The 15947-nt window shown below is 30.8% G+C and overlaps 1 long non-coding RNA gene across 6 annotated transcripts in view; it reads left to right on the top strand.

Annotated features, from left to right (window-relative positions):
- The window catches only part of LOC107455487 (uncharacterized), a 34906-nt gene extending 19457 nt beyond the window's left edge, over positions 1–15449 (top strand). For 4 of the 6 annotated variants that reach the window (XR_011638114.1, XR_011638113.1, XR_011638112.1 and 1 more), the window contains exon 4: positions 911–1182. This is a non-coding gene — a long non-coding RNA (uncharacterized lncRNA). Of the gene's footprint in view, positions 1–910; positions 1183–15157 lie in introns of those variants that run through there. The other 2 variants (XR_011638111.1, XR_011638115.1) reach the window with 2 other exon arrangements.
- The last annotated feature ends 498 nt before the right edge of the window (positions 15450–15947 follow it).

Raw genomic sequence — 15947 nt, 5'->3', positions numbered from 1 at the left:
ATCTTGTGCTTATCATTAAAATTATGATAGTTAATTTTCCATTTTTTTGTAAACTGAAAATTTATATTCATGATTAAATTCAAATCCATGCTAGAATCAAAATTATTGATTAAATTATTAATAGTATTGCTCAGCATTAACAAGTTTAAAGGAGTACAATTACAAAATTCATTAATTAAATTTTTTACATTTTAATACACTTTTTTTCTTTTTAATTAGTTTCGGATTGATAAATCATTTTTTGTTAACTAAATTGGTGTGGATGCAATAGTTAAATCATCGTCGTCATAAACAACGGAAATAGTTTAGATAATTACAATTAGACAAATTACAATATTAAAATAATACAACTAACTTTAAAATATTAAATCAAGCAAAGCTTATGACTTTGCATTGGCTCGCCCCCCCCCCCAGTCAAAAAAAAGTTGGCACTCCACTGTACTCGCGTGGAAATTAAGCTTTTTTGCCTTTTGGCCAATCTCATCCCTGGGTGTAAAAACTTTAGATCTATTGCCTAAATTTTGTAACCAAAGTGTTGAAGTTAAAACATAGCTAAACCCATTGAACAATTGAAGTTATATTTGGTTGAATAAAAATCCTTTCATTGGATTAATAGAAATTCAGTTTATTTTTTTGCTCACCATATATTATTGAAGAAAAGTAACTATGACACTTTACCAATAGCTCATGAGTGCAGCTCTTGTGAGATGTAAAGAACTAAGCCAAATAAATAAAATGAACTATTTAATCAAAAAGCATAAGTAGCAAAATTATTTAAACTATTCCATTAAAAAAAATCACTGTTTTATCAAGATCAAAAATGTAATAATTTACTAAATTAAAATAATTTAATAAACAAAATAATTTAATTCAATTATGCCAAAAGTAATATTTTCTTATTTCTTTTAAGACTCTCAAGTAATATGATGTTCTACATGGGAAAATTTTAGAAACTGCAACTGCATTTCAGCAGCAGCCAATTGGTAATTAACATGTAAAGTATGTAGAAATGCGAATCATTAGCAAAGTTAGTTTAAAATATGGAATAAATTTTTGTTCTATCTAAATAGTCATGTGAGTAAATTTGTACTCTAATATTTCATTCCTTTGGTGGTTTTATATATTTTATGATGTGTCTAAAAGATGTATTCATTAAAATTAGTTTTTTCCTTAAAAGAATAAGTTTCTTTATTTTCTCACGGAAATTTTTTTCATTTCTTTTAGTAAAAGAATATAGAATGTTTACAATATAATTAAATTGTTAACAATCAATTATTAAAATATGTATAATAATTTAAAAATTTCCATTAATTCCTCTTAATTTAAATAGTTGAGTACTAAATACTTACTAAAAATATTTTATTTGCGAATAATATACCTGAAGGTGTGGCAATATTTCATATCTCTTTTCCTTTTGTTCCTGACTTTTATGTTCAAAAACTTAGAATTGAAATAATTAGGTATAGCAAATTTTCTGTTTGTAAAGTATTAAAAGGTTTGAATGTATTTATATTTTCACCTAATTTGAACTTTTTATTTTTGTTTTTCAATGCAAATTACTTCTAAATCTTGTCTGCAGTAATTTCCCTTAGATACGCCGCTTGATGACTTATCTGCCAGTAGTTTCTTTTTTCCCCGGGCTTCGGACAGGAATTCCGCAATCAACATGGATATTATAAAGAAAAGTTTATGAAAAAGTTTACAAGAAATATTAAAAAAAAAACAAAAACAGACTACCATAATTTGCTCTGATAAATGGTGTATATTTTTCTAATTTTTTAAAAATATATTGTGGAATAAGGTTGATTGACGATGGATTGTACGATGTCATTAACGAATGTGTAGCAAATTTCAATTTATGACATGAGAATAATTATATGTCTTTATTCTGGAGATATGAAAAAAAATGTGTTCTTGGTAAAAACAATTGCGCAGAGCAAAAAAAAAAAAAAAAAANAAAAAAAAAAAAAAAATGATTCGGGAAAAAAAATTATGAAGCTGAAATGGAAATTCAAACTCATATCTGGGAGTGGATGGGTGGGTGAAGCCATTTGGTCGAAAAGAGAAAAGAAAAAAAAATCTTGCTGATCTTATTGATGAAGTCATCAGCCTCACATGATCAGCATGTGGTGTTTTGCTTCCAGTCCCCCTCTAAAGAGATTATTAGACGGGTGGGTAAAACATGGTCGAAAAGAGTGAAAAAGGAGAAAAAATTCTTGCCTTTCTTATTAGTGAGGTCATGAGCATCAGATTAGTAGCATAAAATCAGATTAGTAGCACAAGGCAATGAACAAGTAGAAAAGGAATCATATGAGATTTTTACTTCTGTAGTAAATTTTTTATTGATAAGACTTATTTACCTTCTTTGTGCTTGTTAAAATGCTGCCATTGTCAACCATGGTGTGTCCTCACTTTTACGCTATGCTTAATGAGCAACTTTTATGAGACAACCATTAGGTTTGGTAAATGAAGATAAACCTGGCTTTGTATAATGAAAATAGCCTTATATGGACTTCACCAATGTGATCAAGAGTGGTTCATTGCTAATGTTCTATTTAAACTCAGTGGTGCAATTATGTTTACATGTATAAGTCTCTATTATTTTTATATGTTGAAAATATTGTAATTTTTGGAAAAAATCAACTAGATTAGATATTTATCAAGTACAGGGTGGCCACTCACCTGGAAAACCTGGAATTATCAGGGAATTTTTTTTTATACTGGAAAAAACCTGGAAAAATCAGGGAAATAAGGATGAAAACCTGGAAAAATCAAGGAATTTTAAAGAAAAGCTGGAAATTGTTTCTTAGATATTTTTTTAATTTCATTAATTTAAATTATTTACTAATTTTCTTGATTAGAATTATTTCATCCATTATACCCACATTTTTTAGACTGAAATGTATCTCCAAACAGTTAAAATATCATAAACTTAGCTATACTTTGCTTGCATCAAAATTTGCTCCATTTTAACCTTGTTAGACTAGAATGCCACGTAAAATTCTCCCGTGGTTGCTAAACAAATATAGAAACCTTTGATCTCTATGCAGACTATGAACTGAGCAATTTAGGGAAGCAAAGATTATGGTGGACAAGGAAGAAGGGGTTAGGATATTTGCTTCTGCTTTTAAATTCTGTCCATGGGCTGAATCCATTTATGGCTCAAGTTTGTTCGCAGTTGAGGGTGGTAATTTTTTTCTATTTTGACAAAATGTTTTTGTATTTTTAACTTTATAAAATTCTCCAAAAATTGGTTGGTTATAATTTAATAATACAGTAGGGAACCGATTATCCGGAACGATCGGGACCATCGCTATTCCGGATAAATGATTTTTCCGGTTTTCTGAATCGCTACAAAAAGCCGTTTTTTTTATTGCTAAACCCAACTAAAAAAGATTTTTTTTTGTGGAAATAATCTTAAAAAGAAGAAGAAACGACGAAGTAATACACTAATGATTATTTCCAAATTGATGGTAAGGTGAACATCTTTCAAAAAAGGAAGAAAAATCCTAAAATGTTTTTAGGAAAAATTTTTTTTTTTGAAAACCGCGGGAAAATGTATCGAATTTCGTTCCGGTTTTTTGGTTTTCCGGTTTTCTGATTTCCGGATAACGGGTTCTGTACTGTAATAGATTTTATATTGGACTCTTTTTCTGAAAGATTTTGGACTCCCATTTAAAGAAATCTGTAAATTATTTTTTCTCAGCAAATCAACCAATCACACATTTTTTTCAAACGCTAACAGCAATGTTTGTCGACAAATTGTTGCAATTCTTGCATTAATGCTAATTTTTTCTATTTCATTTTACCCTTTTATAACATATTTTAATTTTAAAAAACAAATTTTTAGAGCTAACTATATATTAATATTTAATTTTACTGTTTTGTTGATAAATATTACATTTTTGATTCAAAACTCGAATTGTATAGTTATTATAATATTGAAAGTTGGCACCGTAATTTAGCGCGTATAGTCCGCGGACTATCTGTGTTTAAAATGCGAACTTTTTGAAGCTGCGGACTATCCGCCAGTGCGGATAATACGCTGGTTGTTCACGGTTAAAATCTTTGAAATTTGTAAAACACGCTGTTGTGAACTGCCGATGATCAAATATAAATAACTGCGCGAGACCTTTCTTGGAATCACTTTCTGGAAACCACTATCCGCAAGAGAACTAAGTCTCTTTCCCTTCTGTCATATGAACAGCTATTGAGTGTAGGAAATGGGCGTGGAGTGGAGAAGCATAAATTAGAAGGGAATGAATGAAGGAAATCAGGGTGGGGCCTGTGATAACCTCAACTGGAAAACAAACACACCACCCCCTGCTTTTTTCAGGAAATATGTCTCTTCCACTTGTCATGAATGCCTCTCTCCACTCCCCTTTCTTCTTCAGCTGCTTGTTAAAAACATGTGAATGTTTGATGAATAAAGGGTGCTGATGAGCTTTGAATAACCTTGAATAATCTTACAATTAAAATGTTGCAGAAGAATTCGAAACTTTCAACTGAGGGTCAGTGAAGAGGGGAAAAGCTAAGTGTGTGAGAATTTTAGACAGGGGATAAAAGAAAGACCGTCCTAGGCGGAGTTANAAAAAGAAAAAACAGATTTGAGAAGCAAAAATAGGGGGAGGAATTGCTAAAAATAGAAACTTGTTTTAAATGCTTGGGAGAGCGCTTTTTATTGTTTTTTTTTCATTGCTCATATTTCTGTCTGATTTCGATCATCTTCCTCAGCTTATTATTATATTTTTTAAATCGTTTTATCTTCAATTCTGATGCATTTTTGTTTTATTAATATTTTTCTTTTGTTAATACTTTTGTTTAGTTTATACTATTTTTGTTTTGTTTTAACATTTTCACATTTCATTACCACTTATCACGAGGATAGCACGTTGCACAGTATTTTGTTTTCGTATTTTGTCTTTCATCTTCGATAGCGTTGATCCAACATTATGTCTGTGAAACATCGCCGGAGTTTTACTGCTGAGTTTAAACTCAAGGTAGTTGTGAAAGCTGAAAAAGATGGAAATAGAGAAGCGGGCCGTTATTTTGAAGTGGATGAGAAAGCGGTGAGAAATTGGCGCAAACAAAAGGATGTGCTAAAAAGCATGGGAAGAAAGCTATCCAATCGGCACGGAAAAGTAAAATGTCCAGCTTTAGAGGAAAATTTATTGAGATGGGTTCTCGACCAAAGAAATGCCGGACGCTCCATTTCAACAGTTAAAATCCGTCTCCGAGCGAAGTCCATGGCAGAAGAGATGCAGATAACGGATTTCAAGGGAGGAATAAATTGGGTTTACCGCTTCATGCGTCGTAAAAACTTGAGAGTTCGCAGCAGAATGACAATGTGTCAGGCTGTTCCGGACGATGTAGATGAAAAAAAAGCTTCTTTCCTTCAGTTTACAAGGAAAGTTATTGCAGAAGGGAAGTATTCCCTAAAAAATATTATAAATATGGACGAAGTTCCATTAACATTTGATTGCCTGCCTAATCGCACCGTTGATAATTGTGAAATGAAAACAGTATCAATAACAACAACTGGTCAAGAAAAGACCCATTTCACAGTGATGCTCGCCTGCTGTGCTGACGGCACAAAGTTGAAGCCGCTCTTAATCTTTGAGAGAAAAACAATTCCCAAGGAAAATTATCCTCGAAGTGTCATAATACGGTGCAATGAAAAGGATTGGTGCAACGAGGACATTATGCTAGATTGGTTTCAAGAAGTTTGGAAGAAGAGAGAAGGTGCCTTTTTCAATTCCAAAGGAGTACTAATTATGGATTCCATGAGGGCACACATAAAAGACAGTGTAAAGGCTGAAGCTTAAAAAAAAACATCGGTGCTGAACTTAGCGTTATTCCAGGTGGTTTAACAAAAATCCTGCAACCTCTGGATATTAGCGTGAACAAAAGTTTCAAGTCCGGGAGACCGGCAAAGCCATGATTATTAGAATCACATAATTCGAGTAAATTTTTTTTTTAAATATTATTATCGTTACTAAAATGATTTGAAGAAATTAATGCAATATGGAACACACATAGTTTTATATTATGTCCCGCAGTGGACTGATCGTTAAGACACGGTTCCCAGCAGATCACTGAAGTCTAGCATCACTGGCTACGGTCAGTGTGCGGGTGGGTGACCACTTGGATCAGCCTGCGTAGGGACCGAGGATGTGCAGTATGGGTCCTCGTTAAACTGTTCTACCGTAAAGTGCTCGACTTCGCGTGCAGGTCGTCGGGCTACCGAAGCGGGGGTGCCATCCCCTCTGCAGAGGATCAAAATTGCGATGGCATTTCTTAGGATCATCCTCAGGGATGTTTCCCAGACCGTCGCCAATAGCCCAATGTGCAGCTCTAGTGCGACGTAAATGAACAACAACGACAACAGTTTTATTTATATATGCAGAGATGGCAACTTACTCTGGGCAGCGAATAAATTTTTTCAAGTTTATTAATTGTGATTCTTGGTTCAATAAATGCAATTTATTAGATTTTTATGCACTACTATTTCTAAACAATTCGTAGGCTTATATAATTTACCATTTTTTACAGATATGTCATGTTAAACCTTTTAAAAAACTGGCGAAATCTGTCTAATATTTGTATATTTAGATTGTTTGTAGTTACTATTTTGTAGTTTACCATTTGGCTAGACGGAATGGACAAGCCATTTAAAATTAGCGTGCATTCAACGTGTTAACTTTGTAATTTGTTTGCATAAGATTAAATACTTTTAAATGTTTAAAATTAGAAACTGCAAAACTTAATAAAAAAAAGCAGAATCAGAAAATCAGATAGAATTTATCAGAGAAAATTTAGTATTACTAATATATAATGAAGCGAGCCTCATTTACAGAAATCAGTTTAAAAGCCTTTTTCCTTTTTGTTCTAAAATGTTTATTTTTATTTCCTTTTTCAATAAATTAAAAAATCTTAATTCCTTTTTATGAATTAAATGCCTATTACTATTCAAAATCACGAGTAAGCATAATGCAGTACATTTCAAGCATATTTAATGCCAATCATGACTGGAAAATATTGCAGTTTTTCTTTTTTGGTGACATAAAAATCCGTAATATTCCCTATGTATAAAGTTTTTAGTAACATATGTAACAATTATCATGAAATTAATTTTCGTAAAAATCTACTGGATTTTTTCCTATTTCTGTTGGCAGCTATGAAATAGTGATGTGTTATATTTAAATTGCTTCAATATGAATTGTTATGTGTGATTTTTAAAATTCGTAAATAAAAAACGCGATGCGTGGTTTTCAAATCACGTGTTTACGAGCCGAGGTGTGGGATTTTATTAAAATTCGAGAAGTCTCACAGCGTATGATTTTTAAAATACGTGAATATGAATCGCGACTTGTGGTTTTTAAATCGCGTTAATATGGATCGCGGTGTATAATTTTTGAATTGGGAGAAGAGTTACAGTGTAGGATTTTTAAAAAGCCAAAACGCTAATCGCGATATGAGATTTTAAATCTCGAGAATACGAATCACAATGGATGATTTTTAAATTTCATTAATGTTAATGCGATGTGCAATTTTAAGATCACGTAAATACGAATTACGATAACTATTTAAATTGCGAGAAGAATCAAAACGTATGATTTTTAAAACGCGTAAATACGAATCGCGATATGTGATTTTTAAATCATATGATAACAACAAAAAGAATAGATTTTGTGTGTGTTGTGAAATTTGCAAGTGTTCATGGAACTAAAGTAATAGGCACGTGTTTTGAATTATTTTTTTGTGAAAGAGACCGTGTTTAATATAAATCTTGTTATTTTTTTTATTCGCTTCGGGAAGGTGTCGATTTCGCTGGGATACGTAATTACTTTTTTTTTAAGTTACAAAAAAAAAAAAATTAAAATAGAATCGAGTTTCACAGGTTGTGATATTGTGTTAAAATATCGGGATATTCAAAGGCAAGTAAAAATGCAGCAATAACGGGAAATAAAAAATAAAACACGTTCGAAAAACCTTTTATATTTATGTTAAAATTAGCACAAATAGAGCACGAAAAAAGTAATTATTTTAATGCGTGATTAGAAACTTGCATGTTGTCAAATTATAGTGTTAAAAATATTATAAATTTTTAAATCACGGGGGAAAGCGTAGTAATAAGTACCAAAAAAAAACTATCAAAATACCTTTATATTCATTTATGATGAAATTGGTGTAAATAAAGTGCATTAAATGCGGGATTCGAAATTAAAGTGTCACAATAGCGTATAAAAAATATCGGGACTAAAAAATATGGGACATTGTAGAAATGTGTAGCAATAATTACCAAAATAACGATTGAAAAAGAATTTGATTTGCCATAAAATCGGCACAAATAAATCACGTTAAAAAATGGTTATCTAAATAAGTGATTCTTTACTCACGATTCGTAATATCTTGCTTAAATATCGAAATTTTAAAACCCACAAGAAAATGTCTGCTACGAAAATGCCACACAATAACTGCCAAAAAAAGGATCAAAACTCATTCAGATTTGATATAAAGTTTGCGCAAATAAAGCGCTTCGTAACTTTCATAAATTGCAATTTCGGAAACTAAGTGAAAATGGGTAGGGAAACTATGTGAAAATGGATAGGGAAACTATGTGAAAATGGGTAGGGAAACTACATGAAAATGGGTAGGGAAACTACGTGAAAATGGGTAGGGAAACTAAATGAAAATGGGTAGGGAAACTACGTGAAAATGGGTAGCAATAACCACCGAAAAGTCATTGGATTTCTGATAAATCCGGACACGCGAAGAGCATCAAAATTGATAACTAAACTTCGAAATTTGTGTATCATAATAATAACGTATTAAAGATATTGAGATTTTCAAAACTATGCTTAAATCAGTAGCGTTAACCAATGAAAAATAGCGATCGGAAAACTGGATTGATTGAGATTGGGTGCGTTAAAAACGTAATTGCATTAATTTCAAATTTCCGAATAAAAAATTTAAAAAAAAAAAAAAAGGAATTGATTTTGTTCAGATTGCGTCCGCGGGCCGCACATCAAGGGTTGGTGGGCAGCAGGTTCTGCACCCCTAATTTAAAAGTTTGTCTTCAGATATTGGTTTAAGGAAAATATGATCAATTAATTTTATGCAAAGCACTGGTAAGATAAAATTCAGTATAATGTAGTATACAGTACAGCTTTATATTGAAATGTAATTACAGTGACTCACAAAAGTGATGGTACACTTACGACTTTCAATGAAATAAGACTCTCCATTAATTAAAATGAATATTTCAGAATGGATATTTAATATAATAAAAAATGTATTCTGATCTGTATGGAATATTTTAGAAACAAAGGAAAAGTTTATTTTTAAGGAATCAATCATCAAAAAGTGACAAAAACTTTATCCCACAAAATTCACTGTACACTTTAAAAGAAAAACTCTGTCTATTAGTAAATATCCTAATTTTTCGTTAAATTAACATTTAGTTCGTTAATTCGTTAAGTTAACAATGACATTAGTTTCCTTTCGAATCTGCAATAGCTGTTATAAGTTTGTAAATACATGTAACTAGTTTTTTTTTTGTCAGGTGAAATTCGTGCAGAATTTTTTAAAAACAATTTTACAGAACTTTTACAACACTCAATTGCGAATTTATGAATTTTTCCACAAATTTTAATCTCTGATATGAAGTCCTTCTTTTAATCATTTTTATTACATATTGCACAGTGCAATAGGAAACAATAAACTAATTTAACTTATTCATTACTGATTTACCTCCTATGATGACAAATAATGTATTGTTTTATTACGACCACGAGTCATTTTTAAATGATAAAATAAAATATTACGGAGTTAGCAAGCAAAATTTAAAATATAATTTTGCTATTATAAGTTTGATACTAAATTGTTAATAAATAAGTAAAAAAATTAAATGCAAATTATGAAAATTAAAGCAATTGATTGATGATAATTTTAATTCTAAAATGTGAAAACATTTAACTGTTCAATGACTTTCATGGGGTAAAATTTTTGTTACTATTTAATTATTGATGTCTTAAAAATTAACTTTTGCTTTGTTTTTAAAATATTCCATGCAGTTTTGCTAAGAATAGATTATACATCTTATTATCAAATACCCATTGTGAAATATTCATTTTAATTAATGAATTTTTATTTCCTATTTCAATAAAAGTTATAAGTGAACAAACACTTTTGGGATCCGCTGTAATTATAGAAATTTGTTGATATGTAATCATCTGAAACAGTTTTCTTTTGCTTAATGAAAATATATTAAACAATACATATCCAAGGTTTTATTCGTCATTCTGTTTTTGCCATTTTGTAGGTACACTTTGAGCAAATACTACTTAAAGTAACACATTAAAAAACGTTATTCAATAAAAACAATATACTCTGCAAGCTACACATATATTATTTTATCCACATATCTTAATTTTTTAAAAATTAATGTTGTACCGGAACATTAAAAAATAAAAAAACAAAATTTTGTTAAAATAAATTTTTTTTTTAAGATATGTTAAAAAAAATGACATTTTGAATAAGATATTTTATAATATAGACACTTTTCTTGTACATATCCTACACTTTATAAGAGAAAAAAAAATGAACTTTGAAATTTTAAGATTTTCACCTGGAAAAATCAGGAAAATTTGAAATCTGATTTGAGTGGCCACCCTGCAAGATAAATGTTCTTTCTAATGTTAAAATTTAAGGTGAATTAAAAAAAGTTATTTTGCAAAATTAAAAAAAAAAACGTTTTGCAAATGTTGTTGGGTAAAATTTTACAATCATGTATGCCCCCAAATGTTATTTTCAGTCTCTTCAAACTAGATACCACTTTTCCTAAATTTGAAAAAGGCAAAAACAAATATTTCTTTATTTAAATTTAAAAAAAAAATTGCATCTTTTAACCATTTTATAGAGCATGTAAATATTTTGCCTTATAAATTACTAAAAATAGCTATTTTACTACTAATGAATCAATCGTTCTCCTGTCACTTTCAGTTATCTTAGCAAAGAGTGGAAAGAAAATAAAATATTTCAGATGATGTCATCTTTTGATATTTTCATCAGGATGACACAGGTTACGAGGGCAACATAAAAATCACAGTCAGAATAGAAAATTTTATAAAGAGCAATGTGATACATTGAGCTACTTTTCGACATAATCATCATTCTGATTCATACATTTGTCATAGCGTGCTACCATTTTTCCAATACCTTCATCATAGAAAGCAGCCGTCTGTGTATTCAGCCAATTCTGTGCACTGTTCTGCAGCTCCCTGTCTGTAGGAAAAGTTTGTCCTCCTAGGCTGCGTTTCATGTGGGCAAAGAGATGAAAATCTGAGGGAACCAAGTCAGGACTGTATAGTGGGTGATCAAAAACTTCCCCTCCAAAATGCAGCAGGAGGATGGTTGTTGCATCCGCAGTGTGCGACTGTACATTGTCATGAAGAAGGACATTGCCTGACAGCAATGTTCTGTCAGGCAATGTTCTGAATTGTCCTTCGAAGATATTGAAGAGTCTTGCTGTACAAAGCTGCAGTGATGGTTGTGCCATGTGGCATGAATTCCTCCAAGAGAACACCTTTATGGTCCCAAAACACTGTAACCATACACTCTTTTGGGGAGAACGCACTTGAACTTCATTAGTATACAACTCGGGGTGTGTGAATGCATCCGCTGTTTGGATTCAATTTCGTCCAAAAGCTCATCTCTGTCATGAGGGTAGCGCTGGAGAAAGGTTAATACGGTGCCCATTTGGTGAGTTTTGTAATGGTCAGATCGCATCTTGGGAACCTATCTCGTGGAGAGTTTGTGGTACTCTAATAATTCACTCTCAATGGTATAGAGAGCTGACTGTGAAATTTCCAGAAGCAAATCACTCCACCTAGAAATTGCGAACCTCCGATTTCCACAAATTTCTTGATCCATACGCTGAACAAGATCATTGGTTGACACTGGCTTTCTTCACTGGCCGTCTGCATAATGAACATATGTGCTTCCAGCATCAAAGTTCCTCACCATTTCCACACTTTGCTGTCTTTCATGAACATTTCTCTGTACACTTACTCATTCATCTATGAATTTCAGCTGCACTGCTTCCTTCAGCATACAGAAATCGAATGACTGAACGCAATTCACATTTGGCGGGAGACTATTTTTTGAAGCATGTTTATGTGCAGCTCCCTACATACTCAGAAATGATAACTGCGAATCGACCCGTTCTCTGCACCAACTACAGACACAGCGCTGGAGGTCTGCGCACAGACCTAGCAGATTTTCCTCAAAGCTTTCCATTCGCGACCAATCAGACCTTCAAAACAAAATAACCCTCGTATAAGACCCCACAAGTTGAAATTGTGCAGTAAATGCTCTATTTTCCTATTCTCATAAAAATTCCTTTCTTCTTGCAATCAGTTTTACCTTGTACTTATCACAGCTGGGTTAAAAAAAAAAAGAGAACAGAAACCTAGTTATCGAGGTATTTATAAGATCAAACATTTATTCAGACTGCTGAGAAATTATAGATTCTGAATATAACTCCAAAGCGCCTGGTGCCTTACAGGTAGATATTACCATGTTCTTTTCTATGCATCACAGAGGTTTACCTTAAAGGAGGTATTGCCATGTTTCCTATCAATTGATGGCAAAATGTTAGGGATATAAACCTATTGATTGGAACCGAGAGTGATAAAGAAGAAACTGATTCTCAATTGATATTTTTGAAAAAGAATCAAAAGTGAAAAGTGTACATGACGCTCAAACTTGTATTGTAACTGAGACATTTTTATGCATCTAAAAATGATGAAGGTAATATAAAAATACTAAATGATTTAAAAGTGTACCAATAAGATATGGTAGGTTACAGCTGCTTAAAATAAACATCTGTTACACAAGAATGCACAATTTTAAAAAACACTGAAAGAAATTCAGAATTTGAAATTTATGATTTTTATGTTATACAACCCTTTGTGAATCAACGATTCAGAAAAAAAAAATTAATTTTTTTAAATTTTAACTGTTTCAAAAAAATTTTTTTTTTTAATTTGTGAAATTTTACTTCAACGTTCCAGCAATAATTAACAATGTATGGTATTGAGCTAAGTCAATTTTCATTATTTTTTTGATAAATTGTATGAGTGTTTTTGACAGTTATTGTCACATAATTCCATTTAGTTTTTAAAATCAAAATAATTTAATAAGACTTTATAGCATACTCCAAATTTCGAGTCACTTATTCGAGTAATCACCTACCATTTTGACCCACCTGATGAGCGATAATTCCACCGTTACTTCCACGTGGTTTGCCATTTGCTATTTTGCCATCAATTGTTGCAGATTAGATTGATCAATTGTTACAGATTAAATTGATCAATTGCTATAGAATTGGATTAAGTTTGATTGTCTGATCAATGGTGTAAATAAGAGATGAAATGTTAAAATTTCCTTATAGAAACATACTAGGATGTTTGGTTTTCAATTCAAATTGAACTAGACCAGATTTGAACTAAGCAGTCAGTATGCTACTAAAATTCCAAATCCTGGTATTAAATTTTGGAATATTTTGCTTAAATTATTAGGCTATGTAATAACATATAAATGACAGTGAAAATTATTTGTTAAATTTATATAAAATTAGTACTTTAAATTGTGACTCAGATTTTGCAACAAATAGAGATGGCATAGTCTAAATGGGTGCTATGATAATTTCTATTGATCAATTTCTTGGGAGATCAACGCAGCAGAAATGTATAAGCTTGTCCAGAATGTAAGATGAATACAATGACAGTAGCTGCAAAATAATTAATATGGTTTTAATATATATTAGTTTTAAACGATAAATCAATAATCAAAAAAATTATCTTTTAAGATTAAATTTTTTTATAATCGTTTTGTTCTATTCTAAGATAAAATTGTTTTGTGATAATGAAGCAGTTATAAAATTTTCAATTTCTTCAGTAGAGAACATTAGGACTAAACATATGGGTGTTAAATTTCATTTTTAGAGAAATTTAGTTTTGGATAATGTCATAAATATTGAGTACATAAACAGTTAAATAAAGCAGATATTTTTACTGAACTGAATTACTTCAGACATTTTGTGATCAAATCTATTCCAATTAAATGCAAAGATTAAATTTTTTTCACTTTTTAGGTAGATCTACTTGAGCAAATTGTTGAAAATATTTATAGTTTTGATTAATCAGTTGGATCTTCCCTCTTATTACACTATTCCTAACTCACCCCAATACGAAAGTAAAGTTTTAGGTATGACTTTCCCCCAAAAGAGTAACATACCTCTTTTATAACTTATTATTTTCTGAACATTGTGCCTAAAGGTTGTATAACAGCAAAATAGTGGTCTTTATACAACAACATAAAACATGCATAACACATTTTTCAGCATAATTTTTTTAATGACAAATAAATTACGCAAATTTATCATTCCAAGTATACGATTTTTATTTTCTTTTAAAAATAGTTTAATAAGTTTCAGAGAAAACCCTGAATGAATTAGTGCTAATTTATTAAACACCCACATTATCCAGAAGGTACCAGGACCTGACTATGATTAAGTGAACTTAGACAAAAACTCTGAATGTTGAATTTAAATTAATGCCATTAAATTAAAAAAACATAATTTCGGTTAAAAATTGTTTTATAATAACAGATCTTTTTTCATATATTTAGTAGATATTATTTTCCTAATTACTTTTCTTAAGGGTACTTAAATATACGAGATACATTGTTTAATATACGAGATACATTGTTTCTTAAAGTGAATGTGGAATTAAAGTCCTTTTTGAAAACCAATGATAATTTCACTTCTAACTCTAAAGTTCTAGAATTATGAAATTGGGAATTAAAGAATGAAAAATTATGATTTTCAAGAGTGATTGCATACAACAATATGAAGAATACCGATATTTCATGTAGAATATGAAAATATATACCTTTTTCACCCGTTTTTATATAAAACTATTTGAAAAATTTTATTATTTATTTTAAGAATTCAGAAACATGTTAAATCTTTTAGAATATATTTTTTTATAATGTTACTTATGCAAAACTTTTTTATTTACAAGTTATTAAACCCTTATTGTATGAATTTCATGCTACTATAAATTAGTAAAGTACAGCATTCCTGCAACAGCAGGTGTTGGCCATGGTGTCTTGGAGGTTCAATTTTGTGACCAACAGCATGATTGTGGCAATGTGGTTAGCATTGCACGCAAGGCGCCTTTACTTCCCAGACAAGCTGGAATCATCAATCGGAAGCTAGATGGCTTCAAGCCACCACTGGGTATCTGACCCCAGTTCTTCTCAAGTACAGAAGTACAGAACCTTAACTACTGAATCATTGCAGCTCACCACTATAAATCATATCTTAATAATGTACCCCCTAACCTCAAAGGTATATTATAAATAAAATACTTCATACATGATTTTAACTCATACTGCTTCATGGACAGTATCATATTATACATGATTCATTGGTAACACTATCTGCTTCTGTGTTGTATGATGAAATGACAAACATAATGTGAGTATCATTTCACAAGTCAAGAATTAGAACATAAATTGTATTCTGTAGTAATTTCTTTTATTTATATTCTTTTAATCTGTAAGGAATTCAGTTGCTCAGGAATTTTGCAGGTTTTTAATTTCATCAGAGCCATACAAGTAATGTTTTTCTTTCCTCTTAGAAGAACTTAAACAGAAAATTAAATTATACATCGAGGTTAAATTATGCACAACTAAAGAAATGAATACAGCATACAGTTAAAAAAAATTTCTTAGTTCTACAATTGAAATATTTATTTTGTAAGTTAGGCTCTAAAAAAGTTGAAAGAAACCAAAAGAACTTGAATTAGATAAACTAATATAACTACAACAAATCAAAAACTGATTTAATTTAATAACTTCCTGATTCACACATGGGC

The sequence above is a fragment of the Parasteatoda tepidariorum genome, chromosome X1 (genome assembly GCF_043381705.1).
Source record: "Parasteatoda tepidariorum isolate YZ-2023 chromosome X1, CAS_Ptep_4.0, whole genome shotgun sequence".
NCBI lineage: Eukaryota > Metazoa > Arthropoda > Arachnida > Araneae > Theridiidae > Parasteatoda > Parasteatoda tepidariorum.
This window is presented reverse-complemented; position numbering and strand designations above follow the sequence as displayed.